An 18,273-nucleotide genomic window follows, 5' to 3' on the forward strand; every position below is an offset into this window, starting at 1 on the left:
ATTAAAACGATGCACTTTAAATACACAAACCATGCACCTTAAGCTAATTATACAAACCACGCACCTAAAGTTTTTAAATAGTGCATCTTCAGTTGAGAACACACATTGCGCACCTTAAATACACAAATCACGCACCTTAAAAACACAAATCACGAACCTAAAGTTTTAAAATAGCGTACCTTAAGTTTCAACAACTCACGCACCTTAAGCATATATATCACGCACTTTAAAGAAGGAAAACAACGCACATTAACAAGCAAAATCATGCACCTTAATCTTTAAGTTCATTTACCTTAAGTTTCAACACTCACACATGCACCTTAAGCATATAAATCATGTACTTTAAGAAAAAAATTACACACTTAAAGTTACTGCACAACCGCACGGGAGACACTCTACCGCAGGGGAACTGAATTATATATATCAAATGCGGACAGGGCTTTCCGTGTGGTTGGTGCGGATTGCACCATTAGGTATGCATAAAAGCACCACATAATGTTCAAAAATGCACCACACCTAATGGTGCATTTGCGAACATATTATGGTGCATTTATATGTAATTAATGGTGAGTGATCGCACAACCACATGTGAAATTCTGTCCACACAAGAACCTGACCATCGGAGTACATAGACTACATGCATATGTTACAATCATATCTCACGTGGGCAAACAGTGGGTTTTCGATCTTCAAATTTCTCTCACTATTAATTACATTTTGGTAGTACATGAGGTGAGTAGTGGTGAAACAAATGAATAAGACACCCGGTTGTTCCCAATATAGGCTGCTACCTCTTACTTAATTTGATAAAAAAAAAAAAAGAGAAAAATTCAATTCCTATATTATTTATCACACGTTAATTCATGATGCAGGGAGTACTATATATAGCTGCCGCAGCAGCTAGCTGCATGCTTTTGTTCAAGGGATACATACATACATACATGCATATGTATGTATCTCTTTTCTTCATACAAGCTAAGATGGCTAGCTTTCTCCCATGTCATGTACCACTCATTAATTAACATATCACTGGAGAATTTAACTTTTGTGCTGGTCTCACATGCAAAACATACAGCCTGCTGCAGCTTGCAAATACACTGCTTCTACCATATGTTTGATGTGTATATATAGTTGTATGTGTGTGTATATATAGCTAGGGTTTGGGTTTGATGGATATATGCTAATAATTATTACATCTTAACAATAATATTTATAACTAAATAATGAAGGTTCAATAAATATATACAATTATATATTAATTAACTAGTCTGCAACAAAAGGCGGAATTTCCTCTCATCGAGCTTGACAAGATAGTGGATGTGTAAATCACGGTGACTAAATGGTCTAATTAGGTATAAGGACTAGTGTCAAGTGCTCACAAGCGCTCAAGGAGCCTATTGGCCATATTGGGTGAAGCTCAACACTGCGACTGTCAGGGCTAGTTCATATATCATTGCTCACAATCTACCGATCCAGAAACTAATTGAGCTGTCCGTACATGCTGCTAATTAATTAGTTCAATCTAAAACACGTATACATGCTACTAATGACAAGGTTAGAGGATCTCAGAATTGCGTCCACCTAAGGGCTAAGGTGGACGAAAACTTGAGTCCACTTTCTACCCACTGTCCTAACACATATGATATGATTTTGCATCAACAATATTATAATAACGTAAATTTCCTTCGAACTTAAAGTGGTCTAATTGACACTTTATTTGTAATAACATATAATTTCAATAAATAATTACATAAGTTGATGAATGACAAAAACCAATTTCTCATTTACGTTGTTTTCGATAAAAGTTGAACTCGTCATAAAGTAATGGTGTTTCTAGGCCGGTCGATCACCTCTCCAACACAAAGCCAAAGTTAGCTAGGTTTCATTGGCATAGAGTTAGCTAGGGTTTTATTGATTGTGCCTTTATGTCCTCCTTCCACCTCCTCCCAACGCTTGCATATATGATGATCACTACTTTATGTATGTACTTTTATGTGACAATGGGGTCCTACTAAATTTGGGGCTTTTCTTGAAGATGGGTACGTTAGTTTGTGCCACTCCTTGCCTAGGTTTGGTAACAATCTTTGTTTAATTAATTTTTTAGACCATTTGGCTTAGACTAATAGACTACATATATATAGGAGCTAGTTAGCTTCCATGCTTTCAATTTTCTAAATAAGGATGCATTAGTATTATTAGTATGTATGTCATGGGAAAAACTTGGTGTAATTCCTGAAAATATACTCTTATTACGAGTCTTAATTTTATTGAAAGAATAGTGAAAAAAAAAATAATGAATTTTAGCTTGATAACGTTCAAAATGTCTTTCCTCTTTTTCCGTTTTAGATTTTCCACGTAAATTTTTGCGTCATTTATTTATTTTTTACATATTTGGGTGTGCACTACGGAGACATATTATATGTACTTTCATTTTCTACTCCCAATTTTTACTCACACACATAAAATCTTGATATAGACACTTGCATTGGGACCCACATGAAAAAAGTAGTTTATCAGTATCCGTTACATCAGAGAGAAAATTTGGAAGCATGTAGTAAAACTCTGCACTAGGTATGCACGAAAACATTGTGCAATGAGTTTTAATTGAGAAGACCGGTGTACTGTTGACAATAGTCAAACTTGTGACGATTTGTTTCGGGCATTATGATCTTTATTTGAATGGATTGGACGGGTGACCCAGGACATGATGGGCACAGGGAAGATCATATTCCATCATGTTTTATTACTCGATTGTATGAAATGATCATATATGATATGTTTGGGAGTGACTGATGTGAGAGGTTAGTGGAAATTAATTATCACATGAAAATATTTATAGTATGATTGTTGTATGGGTTATGTGATTAATGAAATATGAAGACAAAACGCCTCTCTCTCTCTCTCTCTCTCTCTATCTATATATATATATATATATATATATATATATATATATATATATATAGGATCCATTTATCATTGATGATCAATGTCTAAAAAATTACCGGCTCAATTTTATAAATATTAGTATAAGGGAATCAACTTAGGATTTTCATGCATCTATTTCTTTAATATGAAAAAAAAATTAGACTATTTTTGCAAACTAGCACCAGTAACCTAATTGCATTAGAGACAGTGAGACACTACTAACAAAAAAAGCAGACAAAAAAATTGAATTGCATGTTTTTTTATATAGTTTCTCCATCTTAATTACGGTAATTTATCTCGTAAATCTTTCATGGAGGTCTTGATCTATGTTGGATTTTTTAGCTTTGATGAAGTTAGATTTTTTTTTTTTGTTGAATTATTCAAAAAGAAAAAAAGAAGAAATTTTTGTGATAATTTTGTTTCTTGAATTATCCAAAAGATTATGTTTACCGTACCAAAAAAAAAAGAAAAAAAAAAGAGGAACTAATAATCATTGGGTTACATGTACTGTGAGGGCCACCAAGATATATTGTGTAATGCTCTTCCATCTAATCGTTTCCTTTACAACGGAAGAAGTAATTGAAGAAACAATAAACTTAAAATTATTTTCTTTCCCTAACCCTACAGAGCATTAGCAAGGATTTGACCAAATGTGCATACAGGAATTTGTCCACTTTGGACATAATACACACACTGCTACCGAAGTTCGAACCTTGACCTCTTCTTCTAAATTAATATTATTTACTAAATTAGTGAGTTAAACCCATGCAATCAACAAACCTAAAATTATCATATATGTGGTAGATTGTACAGATCAAGCTAGTGCTACATGTTATGAGGTTTTTATTACTAAATCGATAGTTATAACTAATAGTAAAGACACATATGTATTTATTTTTATACTTAAATAATATATAGTTAGCACTAATTGGTTGGTGTGGTGTAGTGGTTATCATGTTAGTCTTACACACTAAAGGTCCTTGGTTCAATCCTAGGCATCAACATCTCCTTTTAAAAAAACATTTTTACATTAAAACGGGGACGCTAACAACTATACATATAAAGCAATAATATAATATTACACATTTGCTAGTAGTTGGTATAACTTACAATTTTTTTTTTTTAAAAAAAGGTTCAAAATTCTTAATGATTAATAAATTGAAATATTTTTCAATAGTTGCTTTTATTAAATAAATAAATATCAAATTCTAGAGTGTATAATTCCAAATATCTCATTTTTATTGAAACTAATAAAAAAGTAAATAATATATACGGAGTATATTTCTATAATTCTTTACAACTGCAACTAATTTTTTTTTTTTTTGAAATAACAACTGCAACTAATTAATTAACTATAACCTATTCATTATTACTAATATTTGTGTAAATTTACATGCTCTAATAAATACTTGCCAAAATACTTGATTCATGTGAAAGGAGTTTGAGTGACTTAAGTATAGCATATTAACGTCTCATTAAACTTCTAAATAGCGACCAATTAAGACTTTTCTAAACTTGTCTTGTCTTGCTTCAGAGAGAGAGAGAGAGAGAGAGAGAAAATCCACTATGCATGCATGCTAGATTAATCTCATCTTTCTCTCAAATAAGCCTCATCGAGGCTCTACTCAATCAATCTCATCTTGCTCCCAAATAGGGTTTGATTGAGACTTTCCTAGATTAGTTTTATATTGCTTCAAATAGAGTAGAACTGAGACTCCATTAGATTAGTCTCATCTTATTAATGAATATGATCTGACCGAGATCCTACTCAATCAATCTTATATTACTTATTACAAATAGAATCCTACTATCACTCCACTCGATTAGTTTTATCCCTCTCTTTAATAGAAACTGATTCTTACTATGCTAAATTAATCTGATCTTTGTCTTTTTAAATAGAATTTGACTTAATATATGAGTAGAATATGTTGTTAATCTACCAACTATATTGTTACATTATATTTTAATGTAGTTATTCCATAGGTACATAAATTGGGCCGGAGGTTAATGTAGAGCGTAGACCAATGAGGATGTCCCAAAAGGGATTTCTCGCCATTCTATGTTGTCATGATTGTGTCGAAATCACCTAAAGCTGGTACTTCATTTGACCGGGGATAAATAAATTTAGGAAAAAAAAAAATTAATGATTCATGGGTTTTGAAATATCATGATGTCTTCTGTCTGGCAATCATAGTCCATGATCTTATATTTTGGCCACTTTATTGACCCACGTTTGTTGTGTTGTGTTGTGGTGCGTTTATAGATGAGATGATGTGCATGCACATTATATTGCAGTGATAGATGAGATGATATAATGTATGTATATATGCTTGTTTGGTATAACACATTTTCCCCCTTTCTTGTCACACCCACTGCTTTGACTTTGCCCATTTCCTGCTCCTGCATGCCACTTCAATTCAATGTCTTCTTTTTTCTTCCCCTTTCTCAGGCCACAATTATTTGCTTTTATTTCCTTTGCTTCTTTTTTTTTTTTTTTAATAATTTTTTTTAATATTTGAAAAGATGTTGAGAATGCACTCTTAACTAGCCTAAACATGTTAACCAGAAGGGAAATGTAGATTAGATTATAAAAAATCTTGATTGGTAATAATGTTGGGCGGCTCAAAGATCGAGCTGAGTCCAACATTCTGCTATTGAAATGTGGTGTAAGTGATACTCAAATATAATTGAAGAAATATTTTTTGGGCATTTACTACTAAATAGCTATAACTTTTGGCGTAATGATAATCATTTGATCCTAATATGAAACTTAAAGTTAATTATGATTTTTATTTTTTAATATTGGGTTGATGGTCTTTTAAATGGTATGGTATTCGATCTATATATTCTTTATGTGCCATGGGACATACTTAATTCCGTGTGGTACAAATATCATGGTGAAATAAGTCTCTATAGTGTTGACATGTGTAAGCTGGTAGGAATCGATTCATATCAATAACATGAGTTGGAGCTAAATTTATTTTGAGTATTAATATAGCGAGCTTTAATACGTCAGTGACTTATTGACTGACATCTTGCGATTTACCTAACTTAATTAGCTTCCTAAGGGCAGAACAATGAAAGGCTCTCGAGAGTCCAGATTGGAGTTTAATTCCTTTTTTTCTTCTGTTATTTATGCAAATGTTATTAGAGTCTAATGACAATGACTCGTGTAATCATTGAATTCTTCTTCTTCTTCCATCCCTTTAATTTGTACCAATCAAAAAACATAATGAAAATGTCTTGAACATGAGTGATGATATTGCCTGGTCCAATGTGTTTATATATTAGAGATATAGTGCCAATTACAGTACACCTACCAAGAAACTTAAGCTTTAATGTTCTTGTCACCGCGTAATATCACAAGTTCTTTTCACCAAAAATTAAAAAAACAAAAAACATTATACATGCTATTGTTATTCCATTAATTAACTAAGATATTTTAAGTTAATGTTTGTAAAAGTATATAATAGTATATATTCTATCGTGGCAAAGTTTATTCCAATACTTTACAAAATGAAGGAGATAAATTAAATGACCTTTAGCCTAAATAATTAGCAGGTCCAGATGCACTAGTTATTTAAAGTTAGAGGTTCAAGTCTCACCGACTTACCATGAGTAAATATTAAGAAATTGTTAGCAAGCCACACTTTGCGCAATTCATTGCTTCATTTGATCGGATCATCTTAAGTTTCAACAAAGATGTACGATGCTCCAAAATGGGTGACTAAGTAGATGGAACATGATTCTAGCTCGTATCTGAATGTCACGAGTTTAATTCTTGTCAATAATATCTCGGTTGAGCTCGTTAGATAATGTCTTTCTAATATGATTTACATATCTTGTGTGATTTGTGGGCTACTATACAAGAGTAAAGTTTACTCAGCGTTAGTGGGTTTCTCTTGTCACAAAAAAAAAAAAAAACACACACACACACAGATGTACTCCGTTCTACATACTTTTTATTTTTATTTTTATTTTTTAAACAAAAAATACTATTGAATATAACATTATTATTTATTATTTGCAAATGAAATTGTTTAAGTATATATCACTACTAATAAAATTCAATTCTTTTTTTTTTTTTTGAAAATTCATATATTTAATTGATTTTCTTCCTTGCCACAACTTTCTCTTACGCGTGCATAAACTAATTTGATGATTACACTGTACCTATGCATTGATATAAATTTAGGAAAAGTCATACAACTTTATTTATAGACAACACAAATAACTTTATGAAAAGTGCATTTATAAATTAAATTAAGTTAGATAAACCAATTTAAGTTGCTCATACCCGAGTGACTCAAATCAAAAAGACCAATATATCAATTGTCAAAATTAAACTAACATTTACCAGTATGTAAAAAATTATAACTAGTATGTAGTGAAAGTACAACTTAATTTCATTGTACTTGTGTAACAATTAATGTCACACTTTAATTGCATGATATTGAACTTGAACCTCCAAAATTTGACGCAACAATTATTAATTAAAATATTTGCCAAATTATTAGACTCAAAAGTTGATTAACAAGCAAAACTAAAATTGTCCATTATATTTTCCTTTTCCCTACTTTCCACCCGCCCAAACATATACCATAACAAGTGGAAAAGACATCATGCCCTATCTCATCAAAATTTGGCCCCTCCGTTAACGTAATTGAACCCTATCTTTCTAATTGAAATGCTTTTAATTAATTTTTGGATGACCTGAAAAATCCCTCATCACTATTTAGAAATGTTTATTGAATATATTTTGTTCATGTATAATAATTCACAAATCAAATGCTTGTAATTTGTTTTTAGCATAATGTGGGGAGTACATATTTCTTGTAGCCATGAAGGCAGAAATTAAGTAGCAAATGCATGTGGATATACTAATCGTTTCTTTTTCCCCCAATTTTGCTAAGAATCTTGTAGTTTAATAGTATCACTGTTATCATTCCAAACGGAAAGTTACAGTTCGAGTCTCATTCCAATCAACAATATTGACATAATCATGTTGAGCAGATATTACGGATAAATGAAAACTGAGTAAAATTGATTCTATTATAACCCTTTATCATTTTTTTTAACGGTGAGAAAAACTCCCAACCATTATATAAAGGTATGTACTAGAGTAAATATTGCATTATAACTCAGACCCTTCATATTTAATTAATGATATGGATAAATTGGTATCTTAGGAATCATTATACGAAGCCTCTTACATTTGAATTTTGCTTCATATATTTTTATAAATGAGGGCATTGTTATATTTTTCTTACATGTTTATACAATGCGTATTAGGGTACTTTTAAAATAGTTGTAGACTTATTTAATTAAAAAAAATCTATTAACACATCATTAAAAACCCAAATTGGTCACTTAAGTGAAAAATCAAATTGGGTTCTCTAGATTGTTTTTTTTTTTTTAATAACTACATTGAAACCCCTTAAATTGGTATTTAAAAAAAAAACAATTGGTCACCGATGGTTTTTTTTTTGTTTTTGTTTTTGTTTTTATTTAAATTAAAAACAATATTTTCATTTTAAATTATGTTTATTTTGTTTGGAATTATTCAACTCAACATGTCAAATCATTATCACATATTTGTAAGGACACATTGAATCTTTAAAACAATTATATAGGGCTCAATTGAATCTTTAAAAAAAATTATCCCGCTCCATTGAAGTGTTTGTAGTTATAAGACCCAACTCTGCACTATTTGTTTTACTTCAAGGGCAGATTTAACACTTTTTTCAATAAGAAATTAAATACAAAGTAATGTTTACATGTGTGTGTATTATGATTTTTTTATGAAAAAAAGCTCAAAATCACTACTTGAGAATATACACAGGATAATTTCAAATTATGTATGTGTTATAATCCGCATGCCCAATTATAATTATTTTAGCAAGTAGAACATTGACAAATGACATATATGCAATATCTCTTGACTAAAATATTAAAGTATCTCAAATTTCTCAACTTGATAGCCATCCTCAATCATGTATTTGAAATGAAATGACTACTTTTTTTTCTTTTTTTTTTTTTGAAAACAAATGAAATTACTACTTTAATCCACTAGCTATGATATATAGCTAAAAAGATTAATAATTGAAGGTTGGGCATGCCCCTTCTCTACTAAATATTAGGTTAAAACCCATGAACTTCTTTAAATTTAATTTTTTAAAAATATATTATATTCCATCTTAATTAAAATTTTAAATTGATCGTAAAAATACATTTATATTTTATATACTATATGTGAACATTAATAAAGCTAGATGGAGGCAAATAGCTTTTTCTGCATGATGAGAAAAATCCATATGTACTGGGTAAACTGCACTCTTGCGAAATAACTTGTAAACCACCTATCATGTGTCTCCATGTAGCGGGTTCAACTGAGAAGATGTTAGTATGATTTAAATTTGTGACCTTTTAATACAAAAATCATGTTCTATCACTCGCTCACCCAAAACCGGCCGGGTTAGGACTATGATGTAGGGGAGGTACAAAAGTGATGATCACAATTCACATTATATGTTCACCTCGTGAGTGGTTGGTTTTGTACGTATAGATTGTGTGTGTGTGTGTGTGTATATCACAAAACCCAGATCAGAATTTTATTGGTGAACTTATATACACAGCAAAAGATTCTCATAATCAGATCAGAAATTGACCCTTCAAACAAAATCCTGCATATACATTTTCAATTATTATATATTATATTCTCTATGTTTTCATCACTTGCTATGCACATTTGAGGCAATACTTCACCTGTATCAACCACAACCTTCTGCACATGCTTTCTTTCTCACACGCCTAATTCTTTTTTTTTTTTTAATAAAATAAAATAAAATACATGAATGGGACTTGGCGAGCCAAGGAGAGTTTCTGCTTGTACCAGCTAACCTTTGTTTTTTCTGAGTGTCCCTCCCCTTTTTGTTAAAAAGACATGACTACACTTCATTTTAAAAGCCTGTAATAATAATTGGTAAGCGAAATATTAATAATATTGTATATTTGAGGACAAACTTTAGTTTGTATGTGTCCATTATGGTGAAGAGCTATGTGCCAAACCTTTCACAAATCACAAGTAAGAGTCAAATACTATTAGCATGCGAATCGAACGGGTTCCTGATGTCATCAATAACTTCTTAAATTTGTAAAATTGGACCAATTCACATGTAAATTCAAGGCAATAGCGGGTGAAATTAATTTTAAAAAATAATTTAAATATAAATTAAAAAGAAAAAAAAATCACGCATTGTGGGCTTCTCCATCGACGAAGAAGTTGGTAATTTTCTCTGCCCAGTTGGATGGAGTAGCCAGACATTGGCTTATCCATAATTTTTTTTTTATTCTAATTAATTTATTTGAATTAAAAATACTTTAATTTTAAAGTTGTTTTTTTAATTAAACAAAAAATTTATATTTTTACCGTTTACATAAATGTAACATGGGGTGGTTTGAATACGTTTCCTGTAATTCTTTTTTTTTTTTTATAATGTATTAAAAAACTTAGTTGTCGGGCGATAACTTAGAGAGCCGAGTCTGGCCTGTATCTTGTCATTAATTGACGTAAGTATAAGAAAATAAAGTTATATATTTATTATTAATTATAACTTTTAATATAGTGATAAATGTTTGATCTTGACATTATTATATAAAATCAAATGGAACTAAATAAAAAACAAGAAAGTACGTTGTTAACAGAATGGAAATACGAACAGGTTAAATAATTTGGTTTTATTAGGGTGTCGGTTGGTAAGATTAGTTCTAATATATAAATATGGAGTAATAAAATAATAGGGGGCAAAAGGTAAAGAAGTGATGGGAGGTAAAATATCTAGGGTCACACTTGTGTGAGACCGTCTCACGGATCCTTGTTCGTGAGACGGGTCGGGTCGGGTCAAAGCACCATGCAAATATCATACTTATATGTGCAAATGTCATACTTATATGCTCATATGTAACACTAATAAAAAAAATACAATGTTTGTTACTTATAAGAGAAAAAGTAACACATTTTTCATAATAAGTAATGTTGACAAGTGCCCCTTACTTATAAGGGCAAATATAATATTTTTGAGGAAAAATATAATACTTTTAAATCGAAATGTAAAAGTATTGTTTTTTCCCTTAAAAGTATTACATTTATCCTTATAAGTAACAAAAATTTTATTCCTGATTAGTATTACATTTGAGCATATAAGTATAACATTTGTGCATATAAGTGTCACATTTGCATCTTGATTTAACTCGACCCGACCCGTCTCATGGTGAGACGGTCTCACACAAGTTTTTGCCAAATATCTAATATACTTCACTTGCTTTTTCAGTGGTAGGTGTATGAACTTCGATTCCTGTCACGAATATTGGATGTTAGAGTTTGGATCGACTCTTTATACATAAAAATATATATTTGATGTTGAATCTCGAAATTAGGTATAGATTGGCTCGTTTTATTTTTTCATAGGCTTGAGAATGAGTTTATAAGGTTTAGGAAATAATCCGACGAAGTTAGGAAATCTGAGATAAAATTTTTTTTTTTAAACATCTAATATATATTTATTTGGAAAATATTACTATTTCGCTATAAAGATATTGTCTTATCTATTGAAAATTGAAAGTTGTAATTGCAACTATTTGCTTATTTATTTATTTATTTATTTTGTGGATGGTGGAAGGGCTAATTAAGCCCCAAGAGCCAAGAAAGCCAAAGAAAGACAAATAGTCTGATCTCCCTTTATTTTTTATTTTTAATTAGTGTAAAAAATTGTATAACCCACTACTTTTTTTTTTAAAGATATGTATATGTATGTAATGTATGTATGCATTAAAAAAATGTGTGCAAGACCATCTAACTCAAAGGCATTGAGCTGAGTAATATTGGTCCAAATTATTGAGTCAATTGAATTGTATTTGTCTTGAGTGAACTTCTCCTTATTTAAAAAATGTCACCACATTTTTTTTCCATATTTCTTTACTTTACCACAATTAATCTTCTCCCACCACCACTACACGCACATATAGGGTGATGTTCCTATGAGAACTAACTTCCCCATTAGTCAATGAGAACCAATCTGGATATTGGTGCATTAAAAAAAATAAATCTATGGATGAAAATAATTGAGTGAATTAAAAACGTGCGTGTGCATATGGAGCGTTATGTTGTGTGCATATTAATTATTAAGCATGTGTTGTGTACAACATAAGGACATACTTAATATGCACACATTATAATGTTCTATATATATATATGCACACACGCTTTTTTATAAATGAATTTTCGTGCGGTTAGCTTTCTCAAGTGCGGTTGTGCGATTGTTTAAGTGCGAGATTTTCTTTCTTAAGGTGCGTGATTTGTGTGCTTAAGGTGCCATCAACTAAAGCTTTATGTGCATAATTTTTCTTCTTAAGGTGCGTTGTTTTTCTTCCTAAGGTGCGTGATTTGTATACTTAAGTGCGTCAGCGGTTGAAACTTAAGGTGGCCATTTAAAAACTTTAGGTGAGTGGTTTGTCTTCTTAATTAAGGTGCTCTGTTTGTGTGCTTAAGGTGCGTGATTTGTATACTTAACGTGCGCCATTTTAAAACTTTAGGTGTGTGATTTGTGTATTTAAGGTGCTCAATTTTAATGCTTAGGGTGCGTCGTCAACCGCACAACCACAAGAGAAGCTATATCCGCATTTGAACCCTTCCTCTCTCTATATATAAATTTAAATAAAAAAAAAAGGTGGTAAAAAGTTGAGATGCAGTGTGCGCGCGCGGCTCTCTTTCACTTTTGCTCAAATAAAGAAAGATAGAAAGTAGAAAGGAAAGGGAGATGGTAGGAATCCATGTCGTCCAACCACTCCCGGACAAATCTCCTTCTGACCACTAAAGCAACCTTTGCTTTATTAACATCCTTTTTTTTTTAAAAAAAAAAAAATTAAAAACCAAATTACATACATTATACTTCTTTTTTACAATAATAAAGAAAGCTTAGGAAATTGCGTGGCTAGAAGCATCAAGCATGAGCACTGCACCCCCACCATCACCCCTTCCCCTACTCCAAGGACCTTACTTAACCCCCTCCCTCACCACTCCCATCTATATATCTTTCTATGCTTCTTTCTCTCTTCCATTCCATTCTTTGCAGAACAAATTAAACCCACAAAACAAAACCCTATGTGTAGTTACCCAAGGTTAGTTTTTTCCGGCCGCCGGCCACCGGTGGTTCTTTGTCATTCGCAGCCGGATCACCACCGCCACCAAAGGGCATTATATTCTTGGTTTTTTGAGGTTGTGGGTGTGGTGTTGGAGCTTAGTGTATATATACATACATATATACAAGATTCTTTTTTTTTTTGTTTTGTTTTCCCACTCATTCAATTCTCCTTCTTTAATATATAATCTTCTTGATCACTTTGTATTTCTAGTTGATTAATTTCATCCTCAAAGAATATAATTTAGCCCACACTTGGCAATTCTTTTAGTTTGCCCTAGCTCCATCATAGTCCATCTTCCTCAAATGGTCATTCATGGGAAAACCTTGATTTTTAGGGCAAACATTTGAATGTTTATACCCAAACATGAAACATATATATACACACACACACACTTCCTTTGATATGATGGGGGAGAGTGATGCATGATTAAACTTGAGATTTTTATGTCAGTAGACTACGAGGTTTTCGGCTAGGTATATGTATACATATGTACGCATATGCCTGGCTCCCTGTATGCCATTTGCAGGGCTCATCGAGACGTCGGTGGCCTCGTTGAATGGCGTATGAGGAGCCAAGCATATTCCCATCCCGTATATATCTTATGCATATATTTTACCTGTGCTACTCATCAAAGTGTATGGCTTTACTTACATTTTCACATTTTGAAGCTTATCTTTTCTAGCTAGTCACCACTGTTCAAGCTAGCAAGGTTTTGCTGTCATGTTATATATGCTTGGCTTTGGCTGCAGCAGTAAAGGAGAAGCATATAATGCAACATTTCTCTACTTCTTTCAGATGGACTAGCTAGCCAGGTATTTATCACTTTAATAATAATCTCATTTTTAGTATAATTTACCTTTAATTTCATTGTTGTTAATCATTTTAGTAACATATATAATTTTTGTTAGATCTTGCAATAAGTTAAAATGTGATATAGTACTCCGATTCATTGATATTTTGTGACCTTTTGCTACCCTGTTAAGAGATCATCAAACCATATAAAACACGTTCTAATTAAGACTACAAGTTCGATTCCCAGTCTAGTACGGGTATGGTAAGGGGTTCCTCCCCTCCTTGTATTCACACTATTTTTTTTAAAATTATGAAGTAATGTTATTTATTCGTCTAATTTTTCTTTTAAATGTTTTGGCTTTTCTCTCTACCAAAACCTTTTAAAACCATGAAATTCATCATGATTTATCACAAACAATATATAATTTTTTTTTTGTGACGACGAGAAAACTCCATATATAGTCACTAGCTGAAGGTGTGTTGTAAATCACGCCTTGTAATCTTAGTCGACAAACAATGTATAAGTTTGAATCCTAAATTTATAGATCTTATAGCTTTTGTCCTAGAGACCAATGAATGAAATAATAAATCATGAAATATGTCTCAATTAATTTATAAGTCTCGAATGCTGGTAGACTATCACAAGCAATATATTATATTATTAATGATAGATGTATATGTCCAGTAAAAATAGCACGGTAATAAAACCTATATATTCTACTTTTAATATGTATAAATTATTATTGTATATATATTCACGTGTTACAGGGGAGAGAAAAAGGAAGCTAAGGCACTGCAATATACTGGCGAGGTAGAGTGTTATTGTTGGTACCCATAAAGATGAAAGAATCTCGAAACCATACATATATACAATGACAGCCATCAAAGTTCACAAAACCTTCCTTATAATCATATCCCTCAATCATTCTCAATTTCTCATCGATCTTCACCAAAATTTTAGGTCATATAATTAAATATCCACACATTTAGTTCCTCAATTATAATAATAATGTAAATTTAGTTACGTACATTCTAAATTTGATTCTTAAGTTCTTAAAGAAAAAAAAAAACAGATTTAGGTTTTGATGTTCGAGTTTTAACGTATCTTTCTGGGACAAAACTGCTCTTCTTTCGGACTTGTCAAGCTAAGCATGTTACAATAATGGAGTTTCGATTTCTAAATTATAGCAGAATGAAATCAATTTTAGACTACAAACCCTAAATTTCTGGGGATTGAAGATTTTGGGTGGGTGCAACAATAATAATTGCAATCAGTAGTGTTAGTAACACTGTGGTAGACTGTTAGTTTGCAAGAAGCTAGGATCGGATATGATTCTCAGCCATGGAATAGGTATAGCTAGGGTTTTGACCACTTCATCAATTCCTAAATTACTAATCAATATAATATATATAATCTTTTGCATTCCTAGTTTAGCTAGTTCTAGCTTATGACTGAGTTTCAATGTCTCATTGTACAAAAAAAAACACACACACACACACAAAAATAAGTTGAAAATGATAAAAGTTAGTTTGAATAATTTATTGGATTTTCGTTTTAAAAGTATAATTTACTTTTAATCGTTTATTATTGTGGTGTTTATATTTATTCAATTTGTATTCAAATTTTGGTCAAACTAGGTCTTTTGCTCACTGTTGTATCTTTTTTGTAAAACGTTATGCGAACCGGACGGCCCATCTCTTAGCTAGGGAGTCTGTTTCTATGCATGAACGTAAGGAGTGGTCTATGTTCCCTCCTTCCTTCATTTGTAATGCTCTTTCTGATGATTTAATATAACTTTGTTCATCTTCAAAAAAAAAAAAAATCATCAAAATTGCCGAGTTCGACATCAGAATTGACCCTTTGCATAAGGTGCGCGCACCCACGTGTTAATCATTATGTTGAATTATTATTATTATTATTAACCACTTATGTTTATGGTATTTTTATTTGAAATTATATTAATTTTTAATATTGAGTTATTATTAACTACATAGTTTTTTTTATAACAATATTAATAATAAAACAAAAAATAATAGTTAAAATATTTAATAATAACACAACCATAACAATAAATTATAAAAAGAGTGATTCCTGTGAGGTGGTCTCACTGATCCTTATCCACGAGACGGATCAAAATTAAGTTAATAACACAATAGACTTATACCCTTATACGTCTTTTGCATTTAATCATATAAGAGTAAACATATAATTTACAAAACATTTTTCTATAACCAGTTATTATTATCAATTGGTCAAACCAGCTAACACAAATCAACTATTAACTAATAGTAAATTGCCAAGCTCCTCCTTAGAATTTTAGATAACCTAAACTAAACATCCTGGGTTTTGTGAAATTCTTTTTTAAGAGGTTTTTTCTTTTATTTTTTAAGTCGCCAATATCATAAAAAGTTATACACTGTAATATTCATTACGATTGTAGGTCAAACATAACGTTACTACACTACATGATATATATATACTTTGATTAATTGCCAGTCTACACCGATATTGTTGGGTACAATATGTATACTATTTTTTTTGGTCATATTTATTTTATCAATATAGGTGTCAATAGTAGGGGTGTTAGCGAACAGAGCTTTTGACAAACTACTCGTGTTCGAGCTCGGTAAGCGTTCGTTTATGTTCGTTTGTTAAGGTAAACGAACATTGACAAACAAAATTTAGAGCTCGGTTAATAAACGAACAGAGTCTGAACAGTGGTAAGCTCGTTTGCTAAGTGTTTGCGAACAAGCTCGTTTGTGTTTGTTTAGTAGTGTTCGTGAACAAGTTCGTTTGTGTTCGTTTAGTAATGTTCGCGAACATGTGCATGTGTTTGTTTATTAAATGTTCACGAACGTATTCGTGAACGTAAATGAACACATTCGTGAAAATGTTTGTTAACGTTCGCGAACACGTTCGTGAACGTGTTCGTTAACGTTAACGAACATGTTCATGAACGTGTTCGCGAATGTTAACGAACACTAACGAATGCTTAACAAACGAACACGAACAGGATTTTCAAAAACCTTAACAAACGAACACGAACACGTACACCCCAAAATCCTTAACAAACGAACACCAACAGCCTCCGTTCGTTTATGTTCGGTTCGTTAACAGCCCTAGTCAATAGTATTTGATACAATCAAATATATTAGATATTATTATATTTTGTACTGGTAGCTTAAAAGAATTATATTTCATGTACACACATATATATTATACGGAGTGTATAGAATCCTAATCATATAATGAGAACTAATCCCTAGGTGAGAATGTGTGCACAAATCTAAACCATTGATTTGCAAGATCTGATGGATGGGAAATGAAGTAAAAAATGAGCGGGGTCATTTTCATAAATATGACAAAATTTTAAAATGAGCGAGGTCCTTCTCATAAATATTACAAATTTTGTTTATTTTGAATTGTTAGACCTACTAAATCAGTGATTTGGATTTGTCCGCAGGTTCTCACTTGGATATATATAGGTTGTAAATCGGTCCAGCCCGTTTAGTTTCACGTTAGTCTTGTCAAGTTGTCGGGTTTTTTGCTTCGTCTTATTTGGTTTTTTTTTTTTTTTTTTTATTGTTGGGTTCAAAATTTTTTGCACTAACCCTAAAACGTCAGGCTATCGAGCTTATCGCAGGAGTCCAATTAAACTTTTTGATATTTTAAAATTAACATTCTAAGCTTTCCATTTTAGCAAACTAACACATTTTACATTAATAATTATAAATTTAAACATCATATAATAAATCTAAATCTCCATTTTCATACTCCAACTCAAAAACACATTGCAAGTATGTAACAATTAATTTAAAATATAATACAAGTATGCAACATTTCTTTTATACCTAGAATATTAAAATAAAACAAGAGTAGTTCTTTAAAAAAATTATAATGACAGTACACATTTATTAATTTATATCTTATAATATAATTGAAAAAGTTAACTCCAGAGTACCCAAAGTCCCAAATGATGTTTAATTTGCATATTAATTAGTTTGTATCACTTTGACATTTATTAGTCTTATATATATGAAGAAAATATTTGGATGAATATGATTGAATTTATCATTTTGTACCATATATCAAAATAAACATATAGTAGGGTAGGATTCTTACTAATTTATTTTTTTTTTGATGATTATCGGGCTAATAGGCCAATTTAACGATGGATTAACTTGATTAACCCGACAACCTAATTAGGTTGAATTGGTCTAATTTTTTATCAAATTATTTTTAACCCTATAAATTTTTAATCTTAACAAATTAATCCATCAATTTCAGACTAAATTGACATCCACACATGTGTGTGTGTGTATATATATATATATATATATATATATATATGGATT

At 31.1% G+C, this 18,273-nt stretch overlaps 1 long non-coding RNA gene and 1 other non-coding gene across 2 annotated transcripts; both read left to right on the top strand.

The window, feature by feature from the left end:
- Positions 1-3,856: 3,856 nt before the first annotated feature.
- On the top strand, positions 3,857-3,929 carry TRNAV-UAC. Its single transcript has one exon. It is a non-coding gene; the product is annotated as a tRNA-Val (tRNA).
- Positions 3,930-13,065: 9,136 nt separating this feature from the next.
- Positions 13,066-15,433, top strand: LOC116022175. The gene is made up of 2 exons (XR_004099145.1): positions 13,066-13,937; positions 14,686-15,433. It is a non-coding gene; the product is annotated as an uncharacterized LOC116022175 (long non-coding RNA).
- The last annotated feature ends 2,840 nt before the right edge of the window (positions 15,434-18,273 follow it).

This window comes from Ipomoea triloba, chromosome 6, assembly GCF_003576645.1.
Source record: "Ipomoea triloba cultivar NCNSP0323 chromosome 6, ASM357664v1".
Classification (NCBI taxonomy): Eukaryota; Viridiplantae; Streptophyta; class Magnoliopsida; order Solanales; family Convolvulaceae; genus Ipomoea; species Ipomoea triloba.